Genomic DNA, 19864 nt, shown 5'->3' with positions numbered 1-19864 from the left:
ACCAAACATATTTAAATTTATCATGGATGCAACTTTATTTTAAAATTGTATTATCTTACATTTCTGGATTGCTATAAAGTTTTTTAAACCATTTGTCATTGTTTTTAATGTTCTATTTCATGTGTTTGAAAACAGTTTATAAAATGTAAATAGATGAATATATAAAATATGTAAATTAAGAGCACATACCCTCTCTGATAGAATTGATCATGTTCCATAGCTACTACATGTTCAAAAGTAAATTTAAACTTACTGTACTAGAGCACATAATAGTTATCATGGATGCTTGATATAATGCATTACAGTCTCCTTGGATGAGTTTTGGGGGCCTGCATTTTTACAAGCAAACAAGCCAAATCTCATGCTGGTTGCGGGAGGACCACACCTTGAAGAACATCATATTAGACAGTTTATCAGAAGGGACCTTGGAGTGGCCACTCTGAGAATTGAATGCTGATATCTGGTTGGTGCCTCCAGTTCAACCACTGACATTGGTGGTTCATTTGATTGTTTTAAAGGCCATGTCCTAGTGACATGAACTACTAAGTTAAATAATTCATGAACCCTGAGCCAAAGGATCTCATAGTTTATGTACACCACAAACGTCTCTGCCATTGTATAACTAGTTGTCATGCTATAATGTGGCATTTTTTACTTATAGGCTACTTTTGCATACAAGTCTTATGAAATGACCTCATTGACCCTGGATGTATGAATGTTTTTATTACACAAAGTTGTCACTACAGATTAAAACAGGCTCAGAGAAAATTGGTTAAGTAGGTCAAAACCATAGAGCAAGTATGTGACAGAGCTTGATTTTCTGATTCCAAGTCCAGATTTTTTCCCTATTTTATTGCATTTGTGTGCCTTAGGAATACTAGTTCAAATTTTAAAGTATCTCTTCACCTACCACAGGTATATTATAATCAGAAATTCCTCAGTCTTTATAAAGGTTGTAATGTACTGTGTTCCCAGCCATTAGAAAGTGAAATCATTCAACATTCTTAAGTAAAGCCAGATGCCTCCATTGAGAATGGCAAAGATCTTTTGTAATAGGATTACTTATACATTCCAGAAAGTTATGACAAGTGACAAATGAGCTAATCCTTAGAAATAACGTATACACTTGCTGGGAAGGGGCCAGTCTTTAACTACCTCCATTCTACATGTTTCTATCACTAGAGACTCTTCTTGGTCTAAGTAGTGCCATCACTAAAGTTCACTCTTTGATTTGCTATGTCTAACTGTTAGGATAACAGTGTTCATTTGCTCATTCATTCACTCATTCACTCAATAAACATTTACTGAGCACCAATTACATACTAGAACAGGGCAAGTCCCCTAGTTATAAAATTATGAATTAGACATGTTCCCTACCCAAATATGAAGCAAATGATATGTAATTACCACAGAGATGTGAATAAGGGCCTGTTCTATGATTTCTCAACTCTGACAGTTACCAGTGGAAATATTGGTTGGAGAAGTGAGTGTGTGGGTGAATTCGCAGAAAGGGTTGAAATTTGTTATAGCTACGCATCTGGCAGTACTTAAGAACTATGAATGATTTCATGTTTCCGTGGGCACATGGTACATTATAACACATTATGTAATATGCTGGTTGATAAAGCACTTTGTAATAGTAAATCATTGTACCTTTCTTCCCTCAGTTCTAAATCACTGGCCACACATTCATTCTCACTGTATTGTTCCTGGGAGTTGTTGTTAGGGTGTCTTTTTGTATTATCAGTAATAGAGTGGTAACAGCAGTCTATACTTGAAGAAAGTGAGACACCAATAACTTGCTTCGGGCCACTCCACAAAAGATTGGCATCATCTCATCTTATCTCATCATTCTCTGTTTAGTTTCTAAGGCTCCGAACTTGTGTGAAAGAATTGCTAGACTGGATATTTTGTTCATTGATTTTCTTATAACTCAGTGTGAGGCTTCATATAAGCAGTAGAATTTTCCGTGGGTGGCCCACTGGCAAGCTCGTCCTCTTTAGGGCCATGTTTTTCAAAAGCTGTCAGAAGGCCCCACCCTTCTACTGCCTACTACTTTTTCCAACAGAGAACCCATAGTTGAAGAGCTCTGGTCTATAATAATGGTATGAGTCTTTGTTGGCTTGAATTTAAGGCACTGTCATATATTCCATCATCAGCTTCTGTCACACAGGAACATCGAGAGCTCCTGAGGTTTGACCTGTAGCCCAATTGGTTTCTTTTCTGGCAAATATGTGCATTAATCTTATATCACATATTCTCTAACACACACACACACACACACACACACACACACACACACACAATATTAAAAATCAACATTGCTGAACCTAGATAGAGAAGCCAGATCTAAAGGTGAAAACTTTTGCAGACTTGATTCTACTCAATTATGGGGGGTCCCTGTTCGTGGCCTCAGATATGGGGGGGGGGGTAGCGTTCTCTCTTCTTGCGACCAGCGCAGAGAGAGAGAACTCGGGGGTTGATGAAATCTTGAATAGAACGAAACGAGGTTCAAGGAAAATTGAATAAAACAAGACTGAGATGGAAATAGAGGAAAGCTGGGACATGCTGTTGTGTCTGCTCTCTGATAGATGAACAGGGCCCAGAGCCAGTGCAGCAACTTTTACTTATAGCCAAATACCAGGAAGTTTTACTAAGGGTCAATAGAAGGGGGAATGTGTGCATTCTGTAGCTTCCTCCTAAATAGTTATCTCCAGTGGGTCCGAATCGCATTCATTCCTGGTACTTGATTAGATTTAGATAAGAACCCTGGCTTTGAAGGTCAACTGAGGCATTCCCACCTCTTGGTTAGACATACCCCCAAGATAAGGCTCTGCCTTCATCATAGTTCAGTCCACATGAATTTAAAAGAAAGCCAGTGCCTTCCCTGGCAGGGGGCCTGCTACACTCAATGCTTAGCTCTTCAGTGGAGAGACCTGGAAGAAAGAATCGTGTTTTTAAAGCCAGAAGATAAGTTTACTTGCCTGCTTTGGTTGGGCAGATTCTTGTCCCTTTCTTGCTACTGTTGTACCTCAGTTTTCCAACTATATTGTCAGGTGGTGAGCCTGCCTCTTAAGTCTAGGAACATACCATGTGTAACTTCTATACAAATATGATCATGCCACTTGATGACAATTAGTTGATTCAACTATCTCAATATTTGTTTGTTTCTTGAATATATCTTCTTTTCTATTTTTTTCTCTCTCAAATTGCTATATTAAAAAAAGAACAAAACTCCCGTTCGAACACAACAATTATTTGAAACCATTTTCCACAGAGCAAGAGAATACTTTATATAGTAATGACTAGCGAGCCGTGTTTTAATGCTCATGTGATTGACGCAGAGGTTCACAACAGTTCCTCTGGAACCATTCTTGCTTCTTACATTATCAGGCCTGTTCAAGGGAGGGAGCAGAAGAGGGAAAGTTTCTTTTCTGTCATATCGATGCAACGGGTATACGGCAACCATATAAACCTTAAGTGATTTCGTTATTACTATGCTCTAATTACTGACCTTGGACTTTTGGGTGATATAGAAGAAAGTTCTCAGAACCAGATTTCTTAGCTTTTTCCAAGGCCCTAGGTTTTGAGCTTTGTAAAAAAAGTTAGTGTTGACACTGCAGTAGTAGCACAATAAAGTGGGGACTTGGTTTTTATAAAATGTTATTTGTATCTGGAACATTGCTTAGGTATGTGACCGAACATTATGTCTACAAAGTGGACACATGGCTGTCGTTGGTTCTGGCCCCTCTGGAGACACAGTGACGCCAATAGGGAATGCTAACATTGGCTGAGAGGCAAGAGAAGCTAACTTTTGGTGTTCCTTGATACTTAGTACTTAGACTTTTTAAAACATGTCCCTTTGTTCTTTGTTTATACCTAATACAGGGAAACTGAGCCATGATCATTTCTTCTTTCTCCAATCCTGGTCTAAGAGCTCCAATTTTGGTATGAGAACCTGTCAACTGTAAGAACTAAGATAACAAGAGAAACTGCCAACATTCACTGAGGACTTGCTACTTTCCAGGTATCTTGAGATTTTTGCATGCATTGTCTCTGTTAGGTGATTGATTAGCTTGGGCTATTTGGGCCATAAGTGATGGAAACCCAATTCAAACAGTCTTGAATGTAAAAGGGGAGGGAGTATTATTGTTTCAAATAAGTGAAAATACCAAGTGCTGCCTAGCTTTTGGCATGGCCATCCCAGGGCTCATTTGCTATCTCCAGCTCTCATTTTTCTTTGTCTTTCTCAGCTCTGGCTTCATTTTTAAGTCTGGCTTTGTGCATATGGCTTCTGCTCAAGCAGATGCAGTCCTTTATCCTAAACTAAGAAAAGTTATGGCTTCTTTCTTCATAGCTCTATCATAAGTCCAAGGTTAGCTGAGAGGAGGAAGTACATTTTTGGCTAGGGCATGGTCATATGCTTATCTCTTCTTTGAGAACATGGGACCAATTGTTTCCCACAGAAAAAGATGGTTGTTGTTTTTTGTTTGTTTGGTTCTTTTTTTAAAATATGTTTTTATTGATTTCAAAGAGGAAGGAAGGGGGAGAGAGAGATAGAAACATCAATGATGAGAGAGAATCATAGGCTGCCTCCTGCACACTCCCTACCCAGGCATGTGCCTTGATGGGGAATCGAATAGTGACTTCCTGGTTCATAGGTCAATGCTCAATCACTGAGCCATGCCAGCCAGGCTGTTCTTTTTTTAAAATTAATTAATTAATTAATTAATTAATTTATTTATTTTTAAGAGAAGATACTTGGCAGGCCAAAAAAATCAATCTCCATGATAAAGCTGCAGTATTGCTTTTCCTCCTTTACAAATGTAAGAACTTTTCCTCAACTCACATAGTAAATATATTGGAGAATGTGGGCTATAACCCTATCTGTTTGATTCCTAAGCCCATGTGCCCACAAAAGAGGTATCAAGGTTGAGAGTATAAAGACCAGAGTCAGAATGCGTATAGGTGGGATTCCTGGCTCCACCACTTAGACTAGTTCTGTGGCCTTGAGGAGGCATGTGATCTTTCAAGCCTCGATTTTCTTAGACATAAAATGGGGGTAATAGTTGTATCTACTTCATAGATTAAGTGATATAAATGGATAGACTGCTTTTTATAGTCCTGACACATAAGTGCTCAATAAATTCTGGCTTTATTATAGTGTCTTATTTTGTTTTTTAATTAACTACAAAACTATTACTGAAAACACCAATTGTTCTGACTTCACTTTTATTTGCTGATTTAACCACAAGTGCAAGTTGAATTTATAAACCCAAACAATCAACTGATTTAAATCTCCAATTTCTTTCATCGCTCAGCATGGAAATTTCATTTATTTAATTTAATATTTTACATTTTTTTTACATTTTTAATATTATTTTTAGAGTCTGATGTGACTGGTTAACTCTTTTCTTATTGGTTAATAAAATGGAACATTTGTACAGAAAGGAAACCGCATATTTTTAAGACCATCTTCTTCATACTACTTAGAATCTTGTATAAATGATGTACTCTGTCAATATTGGTTGATTTCATATGTGTTTTATACTTTTAATTGTAAGTTGTATCTTTGAAAGACCATCCATGGGATTATCAGAAAAGATATGATTCCCTTTTTCTGAGCTTCTTAGGTGAATACAGATTTGAGGTTTGGCCTGGGCATCAGATATGTGCAATTGGTGGGAAGGGAGAATATGACCCTCCCCACCTCAGACACACTGGCCAGCAGGGAAGGTTCCTTCCTCAAGGTCATTCATCTTTCCTTTCCTATCTATGTCATTTTTGAATAAAGTAAAGGCAGCATAATGAGAATATAATTTTCTTTAGCAAATGCATTAAAACCCCCCACAAACTATGGACTAGGTAAGTAGGTTCTTGAAACTGTCTCCGTGGTTTGCATTGCCATGTGCCAACTGTGGGCTTTGTTTATCTGAGGTGAAGAAAATTACCTATTTAGCAAGTATCACTTTACTAACCACTAATTTAGTCATTTTCTTTGCACATATTTAAAGATTTTGGTATAAAGGGAGTGTTTTGAATATGGATTTACTATCAATGAAACACAGGAGAGCTGTTTTCAGAGTAAGGTGAAATTTAATGCCAGAATTTCAATATTTAAATGTCTTAGAGATTAGACTATAATGATAAAGATGAAATATGATATGCGTATAGGGTATGTATAAACATCTATGTATAAAACACTGTATATAATTATAGAGAGAGAACATCTCTAGCAAGTGATAATTTTAAACTCCTTAAATGTTACAATAAAATAAAACAGCGGAGTTAGATTAATGCAGCGTGTCTTGAGTCTTGGCTATAGACTACTCAAGAAGAAGCACATATTTGAGATATCTCTGCACAAGAATCACAGAAGGCCCCTTGGCATTACTCTTTACCTAATTTGATCCTCTAACCAGAATAAGAGGCTTGAATAGAGTCTTATACTAAACTATTTAAACTGCCTTTATCTATTTTTAAGGACTTATTACAGCAACCTAGTCAGCGTTCAAAGTCACTTACTCTCTTCATGTGATAAAACAGTTTGGCCACTTTCTAAATTGTAGCATTTGGACCGGTAGCCTAAAAGCTAAAATACCTAAATCTTTTAACCACCCTAAGATAATACCTATTCCCTCTATATTTACAGCTTTTTCTTTTCTTTGTAAATGTAATAACACTCTATAAACAGGAAAATGCTGCTAGCATCTTGGCGTTTTCAACTAATTCCTCAGCGAAGAAAATGTACTGTGTCCTGGTTATATTTAGTACAAAAATCAGAGGAATGTCTTAGAGACAGAAGTGATTTTTCTAGTTGGTTACCTACACAGGAATGTATTGATTTCTATTGGTAGTTCTTGTTTCTGCCTACCGTTGTACATTGTGTCCAGGGATTTAGAAAACAGAGCTTTTAATTCTTTGTAAATAGCAGCATTGTATGAAAGGTTTTTGTTTTGTTTTCACTGCAACTACAAAAAAATATTGTGCACATCGGTTTAAAATGAATTGACCTTTGTTTCAATGAGGGCGGTGTGTTACTGGTTATGGAGTGACTCCATTTGCCCATGCAAATCAGCACAAAGCCAGGATCTCATCAGGCAGTGGCAAAATTAAGAGGCAGGTCAGATTTAATGGAAACATCTGTCATTAACCCTTTTACAGAAACTGCCTCAGGGAATCCTTGCAGATAAAAGCTATGCTGAGCTATTTTACCTTGCTTTACTGAGCTGCAGAGGGATGGCAGGCATAAAGTACAGATTCTGCTCAGAGGATTTACTTGAAAGAAGGACACATTTTAGAATATGGAAGAAAAAAACACACAAGGCTTATTTGGTGTGTTTTTCTCTCTATAAAAATTTTAATTTTTAGATTTAATACCAGCAGACATATTCCCTGTTGTTGGCGACATTATGTCATTCTAGTGGGCATCATCTTTTATTTATTTGTGTTTATTGAGAGATGGAGCGTGAGAGAGGAACAAAAAGAGAGGGAAAGAGAGAAGAGAGAGAGAGAGAAAGAGAGAGAGAGAGAGAGACATTGATATGAGAGAAGCATGGATTGGTTGCCTCCTGAGGCACCCTGACCTTGGATAGAACCTGCAAACCTAAGTATGTGCCCGGATAGGGATTTGAGCCTGCAACGTTTTTGGTGTATGGGATGACAATCCAGCCAACTAGCCACCAGGCCAAGGCAACTGGCATGCCACCTTTTTATTAATACCTGTACTCACAAATGAAATATTTACATGCTATTATCTGAAAATATGGAAAACACAAAATTAGAAAATAATGCTGTATCCATGGTAATATATTTTTTTGTTGTGGAGTGGTAATAAGAAAAAGTTCATTTTGCTAGCTAAGCATTTATTGAAAATAAATCAACTTATGAAAGCTTAACAGTCATTTGAATGCTGTATATTTTTGTTGCTTTAAATTATGACTTACTAATAGCACAAATATATATGACTCAGTTTGTATTTGCAATGAAATTGAAAACACAACTTTCAGAGTTTATAAGTCAGGCAATAAATTATACTTGAAAATAGATTTTTTAAAAATATGTAAGTGAACATAACAAACGAATAATAATTTGTTAGTAGATAAAGAGGATGAGAGGTGGAAATCCCTGATTATTTCCATAGTTAAAATAAATCCAAAGAATTGTGTCTGATGACTTAGTTATGTTTATTCACAATATAATTGCCCTTAAAATTAGTTTGTCCCTACTTTCTCTTAATCTTTTTATTTTCACATTTACTTTAATTATAATATTTTATTGACTATCTCTTTATATGATAATTTGTGTCTTTCTCCCTTAACTTTCTTTGTCTTGCAAGTATCCTGATATCACTATAGCCTGGCCTTTTCTCTCTTCTTCTTTTCTAATCTTTTTGATAGTAGGATGCAGAATCAAGTGTACCTCTCTTTTGATTACTTTTTCTTCTAAATAAGGCTTTAAGCTTATCTAACTACAAATGCATTGTAAAATGAACGAAGTGCCCATTAACATTTTCTTTCAAAAGGTAAATCATCTCTGTTGCATTATGTGTGTACACGTTCATGGATTCACGGATTCGTATCAGTGTGTCTGTCTGTCTTTGTGCGCTCCTCAGATGTGGGGATAAGTGTATCTGCGCTGACCATTGTAAAGCCCTATTTCCACAGAATACACGACTAGGCACCTAGTCAGTGTGGCTTTGAAATGACAAATGGTTTCATACACGAATACTTTCATTCAATGTGTGACTCTCCTATGTTCAGGAAGGAATGGCATATGAATGTTTGAGAAAGTTGCAGTATTACCCCAGAGCTGATTAAAGATCTAGAACTTTCAATGCCATCCCTTACTCCCAAACCATATTGCTGTGGGCCCTTGATCCCAGAGGTAAGTCTGACCTGCTTACTTAACTGGATAGTAATGCAAACTCTGGGGAGGGTCAACTGCCTCCATCAGCTCACAGGAATGTGGCATATGCCAATAAGACATTGCCTTTTCACCCAGTTTAAACCATGTGCTTCTAGGTGTCATTGTCTTTCCTACTTGTTTCCTCACTTATACTGTTTGTTGTATCTAATTGTTGGACAAAGTGTTTTGGGATATTAAAATCTGCTAAGAAGTCTATTTTGAGAAAAACCTTATTGTTTTAATTTTTATCAGGTGTTAATAATTCTCTTCTAAAGAATCCTTTTGGTGATTAAATGCTCAGAGAAAGATCTGTCAGTCAACAAACATCCTGTCCCTGGTTTGCAGATAGGAAACACTATGCATTGAAAAAGAGTGCATAGCCTGGCTGGTGTGGCTCAGTGGTTGAGCATCCACCTATGATCCAGAAGGTCACAGTTCAATTCCCAGTCAGGGCATATGCCCAGGTTGCAGGCTTGGTCCCCAGTAGGGGGCATGCAGGAGGCAGCCAATCAATGATTCTCTCTAATCATTGATGTTTCTATCTCTCTCACTCTCACTCTCTCTCTTCCTCTCTGGAATCAATTATATATATTTTTTTCTTTTTTTAAAGAGGGCATATTCCATTCAGGGGATAAGATGAGGGTTTAGCTTTGATCTTGGCAACTTTTATGTTACAAAAAGAGAGCTGTGAAATGCCCTCTCTGATTTTTAATCTGAGGCAAGACATTCATTGACTTTGCTTTTCCAAATCTCATGGACTATTGATCTGTAACTTGGGGCCCCTATCAGTTAGCTGAGTTGCTGAGAACCTTTGCCACATTTTCTCTCCCAGAGAGAATCAGGGCATAAATCCTTGGCTTTCTTCAATCAATAGGTGCCTCTTTCTCGAAGGAGTTCTCTGAAGGGAAGAAGCAGTATACCTGACTGATGGGCCTGTTGGCCTAAATATAGATTCTTAGCATGAAAAATTCTCCTGTGGCTGATTTTGCCCCCAAACCAAAACAGTTCCTTGGTATACTGACAGGTAGTCAGAATGGTCTATTGGAATTATCTTCTTAGCCTCATTTTTGTGAAAATTTCATATTATTAAATTGTTTTCTCAAATATAATCACATGGTTCAGAATGCAAAAAGTATTAAAATGTGTACAATGAAAAATATTTCTCCTATTCCCTCTCTCCATTTGCCCAGTTTCCACTCCTCTTGCTCCCTAAAAGTAACAATTGTAACTGGTAACTTGTATGTTCATCTAGACTGTCTCTACTTGCTGCTCCTCTGTAATCGGTTGTACCTGTCCTCACTTTGACAATTTATACACATCCATGTTCACTCAACGTTCATAAAGTGTCTTAGTATGACGTGACATTTAACAATGTGCATGTTGAATCTGGGTACTTTTCGCTTGGCTTTGCATCCATCTTTCCACTTATGTTTTGAAGAGAAATTTCATATTTTCTTTGCTCTAATTCTGGTTGCCAGGATGGCTGAATGCCATTCCTGGAAGGGGTGTGTGTTAGAGTTGGCACAGACAGAACAACTGGCACAGGAAAAGGAAACCATTGCTGTGTCAAGGAGATTTATCTATTCATTATTTTAAAAATTATTATCTTTACCACCATTGACCATTTTTTGAGTGACCCATGTCCTGAGTACCATTTTAAACAAAGCACAGGCATGTCCCTGGGTAATTCCCAAGAACCTCCCAGTGGGGCTTGTCAGGACTCTGTAGGAAGATTATGATTTTGGGAGCCAGATTTTTAGCAATAAGTGGAAAAGCATCTAGGATAGTTGTTTCCAGCCTGTACTCTGAGGAAGGCTGTAGGCTTTTGTAGGTAACCCTGGGGGGAAGGGGAAAGAACATACATAACCCTACTACTTTTATGTGTCCTTGTAAGATTTCTAGTGAAGAATTATTTTAATGGCTTTAAGTAAGAGTTAGAAGTTCACTGCTCTCGAGGAATACCTGCCTTCACTGTAGTCAAGAACCCATGATCGCTAGTCCAGCTATGCCTCATTTTCAATTCTGTGTATCATGGGGGGCAACACTCAATGAGAGTAAGTTGCACCTCACTTTGCAAAACTGATACAATTGTGGAAAAGTTGAGTATAAGTGCATGCTATTTAATTGCCTTTTTATGCACTGGAGAACATCACTATTCAGAGAGTTTCTGTAGGCAATTTTTTGAAAAGATAAGGGTATCTTTGTAAAGTGGATAATGCCCTATTTCACATTGTCTGGGTCTGAATTTTTAATTTATATTTTCTTTAAGGGAGTCATGTGTATCGAATAAGAGAGAGCACAGTAGCATTGACTTTCTAAATTGTCTGAAAGGTTTAGCATAAGGGATACAAATAGCAAGGAAAGAAAAGAGCTAAAAGATTGAAAGAAGTTTTATTTAAAAATAATGTAGAAAAGTGGTGTCCAAGTTTTACAGAAGTATGGGAGGAGACCGTAGCAGCAGAAAATGATCTGGCAATAATTTGAAGATGAGAGAATGGAGAGAGATGATCTAGTTTACTGGAGAGTTTTTATTGAGAGAGTGATGACTGTGTAATGAGGAATTTGAAGACACCTATGCAATTCTCTTTCTTATTTTTTTTTATTAACTTTACTGTCGGGTTACAAATTAGGGAAAGATAATTACTTCAGAGTTCACATGATTGAAACATCAGCACTTTCTTAAAATGGCTACTCTATATTTTGAAGTTAGTTTAATCTCTATAGCATCTGGTTGAAATGTATATATTGAAGAATGGCTGTAAGAGCAGAGTTACACATGTCACTGGCATTTAATAAATGATTGCTGAATTCTTACTTGCATTCAGATACATCCTCATAATCCTAGCAGCATTTGCTGCCTTCAAATTCACTAGGCAGTGAAAGGGTTAAAAATCAAGATCCTGAAAAATTAGAAAACTGACATTTTGGGTTTAAATTAGTAAATGAATAGAGCTAATATATGTAAGACAACAGACTGTGGCAGAAAAGGCATTCATGCAGTTAGATATTATAAACATTTTTTTAATACTAGCAAGGCAGTATTAAACATGTGGAAGTTAATAAAGGCAAAGGTTGTTCAAGTTGCAATGTGAGTTTTAAAAAAATCTATTTCACTTAGACTGGAACCTGTAAAGTTGAAAATTATGTGTAAATTTTTTTGTTTAATGCAGTTGTCAGTATAGTTTTAGTAGTAGTTTAGTAATTGTTACCTGGTTCTCCAATTACTTTTTAACTCTGACAACTTAAAGGGGTAAACCCTAGACTTCTGGGGATCCCCCATGTTGAAGAGCAGGTAAAAGCAGAAGAGGCAGCGAGAGGCTGAGAAAGGCCAATCAAAGAGGCAGGAGAGTAAAGCAAGAGGCATTCTTAAAACCCAGGGAGGCAAAGAATTGAGAGGTGTGTGGACTGACAGGTTTAAATGCTAAAGAGAGATTAAAGAGGATGACGCCAGAAAACAAACTGCTGGACTAGAAGTTAAGTGATGTTGGTACCTTTGAGAAAAGAGCTATAAAAAAGATGGGAGCAGAAGCATTTTCAATGGGTTGAAAAGTGTCCAGGAGATGAGTAAGAAGAAGTAGTGACCAGGACCTTGCTTACAGGCACTGTGGTTGTTGGTGAAAGGAAAAGGAAGTTATAAATAAGGGAAGCGGGGTCACTTGTGATAATTTGACTCTTACCATTATCTATGTGTGTTAGTGCTATTTGTGACAGATTAATTCCCTTAGAAGGCAGTTTTCTTCTCTTGGTAACTTCTTTAATAACAAGTCTGGGATGGTTGGTGCTTTTTTCCCAAACAATTTGCTTGTGGGTTTTTGCTTTTTGTCTACTATTTTAAATGTTAAAAAAATTACTTAAATGGGCATCTTTGCATTGGACCAGTCTTTCATCCTTACAATGAACGCCATATGGCTGTGGTACATCATTATTTAATTTACCCTTGAGGTCTACTTGCTAGAATTTGCTTCTTTAGTTTTCAGTGAGTTTGGTCTGTACTGGTGTGTGTGTGTGTGTGTGTGTGTTTGTTTGTGTGTGTGTGTGTGTGTGTGTGTGTACACTGCACTGTAGTGGTCATTACTTGTTATCAGAGTTGATCTACTTGTAAAATAACTGTGTCTTTTATGCATTTGAATGTTGTTTTGGGACTGTTTAAACCTGAAAAAAGTATTATTTTCAACTTAGTTTTATTGGAATGAACATAAAGTACCTACTAGTGTCAGAAAAAAAAAATATACCTGTATCTGGCATTTTTAAAAGATGGATCTTTAATAACCTTTTCAATTTCTTCTATTGTCATTGGCCTATTAGGCTGTCTAGCTTTTCTGTTATTTGGTAATTTATCTTTAAGACAGTTATTGTTAGAATATTTTAGTATATTTTAGGCTGAGGAGAAGAATGAGTGGAAAAGGAATTTTTTGATAGAAGTTGACAGAGGGTTTATATAATTAAAAAGAAAAGTGATTCTGATGAAAGGAATGATGGGATTTATATAACTGGAAGAACCCTAAAGAAGCAGAGACATCTATTTTCTTTTCTTGAGAAAAAGAGGTAAGGATAGGCAAAAACAGATTTAATTTAGAGGTGGAGGAAAATTGTTAATTAAAGGGGAAGGAGAAGGAACCATCCAGTTATTCATTTATTCTCTGTCAGGCACTGAACAATATGCTATGTAGAAATAATGACACTTAATTTTCATATAGCCCCATGAAGCAGGTTTTACTCTGTCTATTCTATAGCTAAGGACACAGAGAGGGTGAGTAATTTGCCCAAAATATCTCTTCTGAAAGTTGTGAAACATTTATTAGTATTGACTCATTATGTTTACAGAGATTTAAGTCAAACTATTTATTTTTGTTGCCTTTGACTAGGCAGAATTATCTACTACTAGAGGCCTGGTGCATGAATTCATGCATCAGTGGGGTCCCTCAGCCTGGCCTGTGGGATCGGGCTGAAACCAGCTCTCCAACATCCCCCAAGGGGTCCTGGGTTGCAAGAGAGCACAGGCCAGGCCAAGGGACCCCACTAGTGCATGATTGGAGCTGGGGAGGGACTGCAGGAGGGCTCCAGGGTGTGTCCTGCCCATTTTTATCAGTCCCTCCCTGCCGAACCCCAGCAGCAAGCTAACCTACCAGTTGGAGCGTCTGCCCCCTGGTGGTCAGTGCTTATCATAGCAATTGGTCAACCGGTTGACTGTCTGCCCCTTGGTGGTCATTGCATGTCATTGGGAACAGGTGAGCAGCCTTAGCATATCATTAGCATATTACGCTTTGATTGGTTGAATGGCTGACCGTTTGCCCGGACACTTAGCATATTAGGCTTTTATTATATAGGATTATGTATGCATACCTGTATTTGTACATATTTGCATATAATAAGTACACAATTGTTTATAGACCTTATCTAAATACTAGTATATGAATACAGTTTGTAAGATGTGGTGTATCCTATATAATAAAAGGATAATATGCAAATTGATCCTAACAGCAGAGCGACTGGGAATCACTAGTCACTATGACACACACTGACCACCAGGGGGCAGACGCTCAATGCAGTAGCTGGCCCCTGGTCGTCAGTGTGCTCCCACAGTGGGGAGCTCTGCTCAGCCACAAGCCAGGCTGATGGCTGCCAGTACAGCGGTGGTGGTGGGAGCCTCTCCCGCCTCCTCAGCAGTGCTAAGGATGACCGACTGCAGCTAGGCCTGCTCCCCGCAGGCAAGTGGAAATCCCCCAAGGGCTCCCGGGCTGCCAGAGGGATGTCTGACTGCCAGCTTAGGTCCAATCCCCCTGGGGAGCAGGCGCACTGGGCCTCTAGTATTTATATAATTCATATGAGCAACTTCTATATCTAGAGATTTAACCTAGAAGTAGTCCTCTCTAGATTTGTGGTAATATCAATAATGATGACAGTAGCTTCACTTATTGAGTAACTACATTAGTCTCTCCTTATCCATAGGGATACATTACAGGACCCCCAGTGGATTCCAGAAACTGTGGATAGTTCTGAACTTTACATACACAGCTATGATAAAATGTGATTTATAAATTAGATACAGTGAGCGATTAACAATAGTAACTAATAATAAAATAGAACAATGATAAGAATATGCTGCAATAGAAGTTATGTGAATGTGGTCTTTCATGCTGTCTCAAAATCGCTCATTGTACTGTACTCGTACTCACCTTTTCACTTAAAGCAAGGATGGGGAACCTTTTTTTTTCTGCCAAGGCCCATTTGGATATTTTTAACATCATACAAAATTATCAACTTAAAAGTCAGTCTGCTACATTTGGTCAAACCTTTAATTAACTCACCTCTTATGCCTTGGCAGGACCAGACCAAATGATTTCCCCATTCCTGAAAAAAGAAGCACTTTACAGCTTCTCTCTAGCATATCTGAATTGCCAGCATCATTGCTTTTGCATGTGGGTCCACTTTTAAGTTAAATAAGGGTTACTTGAACACAAGCCCAGCAATACTGTGACAGTCAATGTGATAACCAAGATGGCTACGAAGTGACTAAAGGGTGGGGAGGGTATACAGCATGGATGCACAGGGCAAAGAAATGATTCACATCCTGGGTGGGATGGAGAGGGATGGTTCAGGCGGTCATCACACTACTCAGAATGGCATGCGATTTAAAATTCACGAACTGTTTATTTCTGATTTTTTCCATTTAATATTTTTGGACTCTGGTTGACCGTGGGTAACTGAAACTGTGGAAAATGAAACCGCAGATAAGAAGGGGCTACTTTTTGTAGTTCCTGACAATTTACACTATTTATATTTCTAACCTCATAACAATAAGAAGTACAATTGTTATCACCATTTTATAGAGGAACTTACTGAAGCTTGAAGAATTTCAGACTCTTGTCTTGAGTCACATTGCTGGTGTATGACTGAGCAGGCATTCAAACTCAACTTTAAAGAACTGTACCTCTCTATATACCAGATACTATCTCACTTGTGATTTACTAAATATCTGTCAAAATTGTTTAGGATGCCCTTTTCTTTTCATAGACGCTACTCGAATGATTACTGCTTACTAATGATTCAGCCCTGTGACTCTTCTAGGGTTTTTATTATGACTCTACTAAGTGGATATTCTTTTCCCATGAAAGTCTATTTAAATAATAAAAAAAAGAAAAAAAAAAAGACCCTCACTTTTATTTTGCTGAAATGGCTAGCCAAGTATCATGCACAGGGTATACGCTCACCAAATGTTTGTTGATGATGCTTATGATCCTCTGAGTAACGCATGCCTACTCAACAGGACCGAAGAAACCTCACACCTGTTTATTTGTATAAAAATGAAAAAAGTAGCATTTAAAAAAAATCCTGTCACCATATGACTGGGCAGAAAATAATTCAGTGTAGACTTTGGAAAAATTCACATTTCAAGAAACTTCAAAGGCATTTGCATGATCATACACAATCACTCACTTCTCCACTCCCTTTTTCTTTTTTCCCTTTCACTCCTCTGCCTCTGCGCCCACAGCATGTGAAAGCATTGAAAGAAAATAAGAATCTTAAACTCATAAACATACCTGCTTACCATCTGGCAGGCAGCCCAGCAGTCTGGTGATCTCCTTAGTTATCCAGCAGATAGTAGAAAAACAAGAGTCCTGTGAAGATTTCACATGTTGCCATATTCCTGCCAGATGGTGATTTGTAAAACATGGACAAATTGCACTGGCTCCACTTCCCTCCGACAATCACAACAGAAACACTGCAGCAATGCTGTTTAATTTGAAAGCAATTTCCACCGAGTAACTTTTAAGGTATAAACATCTAAAAATCATTGGGACAAAATGGGTCATTATCTCCAGGGAGCTGATCCTTCACAAACCTGCTATTCTGTGCACTGGTACTTCTAAGATTCTCCCTATTTAAAAAAAAAAAAATCGATGGAAGCTTGGGGAATGTCAACCTCATGGGACATTTAATGACTACCTACTGATTCTTTGCCACAACATGATGTTTTCTCTGTCATCTAATGATGGGCTGCAGGACCAAAAATCATGTTGACAAACTTACCAATTGGACAGCTTAATTCACATTGGAACATGAAGAACTGAATCGGGGTAGAAGCAGGGAATTCTACGAGGTGTTAATAAAACAGTTAGTACCTTTAAAATAGGACTTGCCTACTGGTTGAGTTGTTCTTTGTGGCTGTCTACACAATACTCAAGTCACTGGTCAGTTTATACGAAAAATGTCAAATAAGCGGTTTAGCATCAAGTAAACCAACTGCCAGTTTGTGGTTCTAACTTTTTCAATAAGCTTTGGTTTCAAAGCATCCTTGGCCAGAGCGGGATATCTCTTCAGTTCTCTCAGTGAGGCAGAAGTCTATCTGAACCTGGCCAACTAAAGCTTTGCTGATATTGAGGGAAATGATAGAAGATAACCAAGTCTTCCTCCCTATTGTAGTAGCTAGAGTTGCTTAGTAGTTTCCCTTCTCCATAGGGAATATTCTACCTATTGCTTCCTGATAATATAGATGCAAACATTTTATACAAGTAAACTTTTTTTTAGTAAGATCTTTATTAAGATACTAGAGGCTCCGTGCACTCTGGTGGTGGTGGTGGGGGGTGTCTCCCTCAGTCCGGTCTGCACCCTCTCACCCTCAGCCCTCAAGGAATGTCCTGCGGGAAGCTGATCAGGGGCTGTCACTGGGTTGGCATGTCCCTGCCGCACCCCCCATTGCCCCTCTGCCTCTGCTGGTCGCTGCTGCCTTTCCCCCCACCCCCATCACTGTCCCCTCCCTCTGCCCTCTGGCAAGCACCTTGGCTGGCCTGGTGCTGCCTGCTCACTGGCCCTGCCTCCTGCTGATTGGTCATTCTACTGTTCAGTTGATTTGAATATTATGCTTTTATTATGTAGGATAATGTACATAATCAATAATTCACCCATTTACAGTACATAATTAAATTATTGTTAGTGTATTCACAGAGTTATGCACACTTCATTGCAATCAATTTTAGGACATTTCCATCACCCAGAATGAAATCCCATATTCATTAGTAGGTACTCCTAATTTCTCCCCTGATCCCACAACGATAGGACACCACTAGCCTATTTCCTGCTTCTAGAGATTTTTCTATTCTGCCCATTTAAATTCAGTGTAATCAACTCCGCCAGTGTGGCTCAGAGGTTGAGCATCGACCTATGAACCAGGAGGTCATGGTTTCCAGCTTGATCCCCAGTAGGGGACATGCAGGAGGCAGCTGTTCAATGGTTCTCTCTCATCACTGATGTTTCTATCTCTCTCTTCTTCTCCATCCCTCTCTTAAATCAATAAAAAACATAATTAAAAAAGAAGTGGAATCATATAATATGTGGTCTTTTGTGACTGGCTTCTTTCACTTAGTATTAATGTTTTCAAGGTTCAGCCATGCTATGTGTCAAAATCTGTGTATTTTTATTGCCAAGTAATATTCCATGGATATAATATAACATATTTATCCATTTATCAATTAATGGACAACAGGCTTGTTTCTACTTCTTGTGGAAAGATAGCTATGAATATTTGGGTACAAGTTTTTGTCTTGGCATACATTTTTATTTCTCTTGGGTATACACCTAGGACAAGAATTCTTGGGTCAGTTAGTAGCTCTAGTTTGTACTTTTTGAAGAACACAAGGACTGTATGAGTTTTAGCTCCTTATCTTGTACAGGTGAGGGACATAGTTGAACTCTAAACACACTGATTTTTTGTAAGCCAGCATTTTAATTCCTGTTCTGGAATAGAGAATGGGCATGAGTTTTAGAATTAGACTTGCCCGAATGTGAAACCCAATTTCACCACAGATGAACTCAAATATTAGGTATATTGCTTAATATATCTTAATTTCATTCTGATATCTGTAGAATAAGGATAATAACACTAATTTTGCCTGAAGTTTGTGTGCATGGAATGTAATAATATATCAAAAAGCAGCTGGCAGCTAGCGCAGTGGTGATTATGTAGCAACTTTCAAATAAATGCTATTTTCTTTTGATTCTTTGCTTTTGTTTCAGAGTACCTGAGGTGTAGGGATGGACTTGATGAAAAGTTTTTAGGGATGATTTAGGAACTCATGTAAGGGCCTTCTTGACTGACTTATAGGCTCCCTGGAGAAAGGATTCAAATTTTTGTGTTTACTCTGTAGGACTATATTTATAATTTAATAACCAGAAAACAAAGCAATGTTTAGAAAGTGTTGCTGAAACTTTTAAAAACTTAGTATTTTTAGAAATCTGAATGAGACTTTCTTAGAATTCTTATACAGTTGTGTCTACCACATTTTAGAACTTGGGCCTCATTCGACATGTAGATCATCTCATAAAGAATTGATATGAGAAGGAAGTATGACTCTGAGGAGTATTTTTTTTGTTTTAATTAAGATATAATAGACATATACTGTGTAAGTTTAAGGTATACTGAGGAATAATTTCTAATTAGAATTTTAAAGTGAGGCATTTACATAAAGAAACAAACCATCAATGATTTTCTGACATTGGGCATTGTCCAACCCAGAATGGTAATGTCTACATGGTCCCTTAGAAAAGAGTAGGGCTTCTTGAAGGAGGTGTTATAAGTCATAAGCAAATACAGTCTTTAAGATGTCATTAGGGATGTCTTCCTGGTTTCAGCATAAATAAAACTTCTGAATAAAATGATATGAGTGTTGAAAGATCATTAACAAAGGGAATTTCATCATCTTCCCCCCAAATGGAATACCCATGTGAAATAATTTTCTGCATGCAAAATCTGGCCTTACCTGTAACCTAAATCCTTTTGGCTTCATTTAAAGTTCATTTCCATTAAATTCACTTTCCTGAGGCAAAAAGTATTATTAAATAGCATGAAAACCTATTAAGAGAACAGGAAAAAATATAGATATAGATTAGCCAGTTTTCTCTGTGTCTCCCAATCTTTTACCATATCCCAGACAGGTTCTGATTAGCATCAATGGTGTGG

The 19864-nt window shown here is 37.7% G+C and overlaps 1 protein-coding gene across 1 annotated transcript in view; it reads left to right on the top strand.

Moving 5' to 3' along the window:
* SOX5 (SRY-box transcription factor 5) overlaps window positions 1-19864 on the top strand; it is a 980574-nt gene that overhangs the window by 468102 nt on the left and 492608 nt on the right. The window contains exon 6 of the mRNA XM_059682385.1: window positions 3889-4027. The gene's annotated coding sequence lies outside the window, so the exon portion shown is untranslated. The remainder of the gene's footprint in view (window positions 1-3888; window positions 4028-19864) is intronic.

Source organism: Myotis daubentonii, chromosome 2 (genome assembly GCF_963259705.1).
Source record: "Myotis daubentonii chromosome 2, mMyoDau2.1, whole genome shotgun sequence".
Lineage (NCBI taxonomy): Eukaryota > Metazoa > Chordata > Mammalia > Chiroptera > Vespertilionidae > Myotis > Myotis daubentonii.
This window is presented reverse-complemented; position numbering and strand designations above follow the sequence as displayed.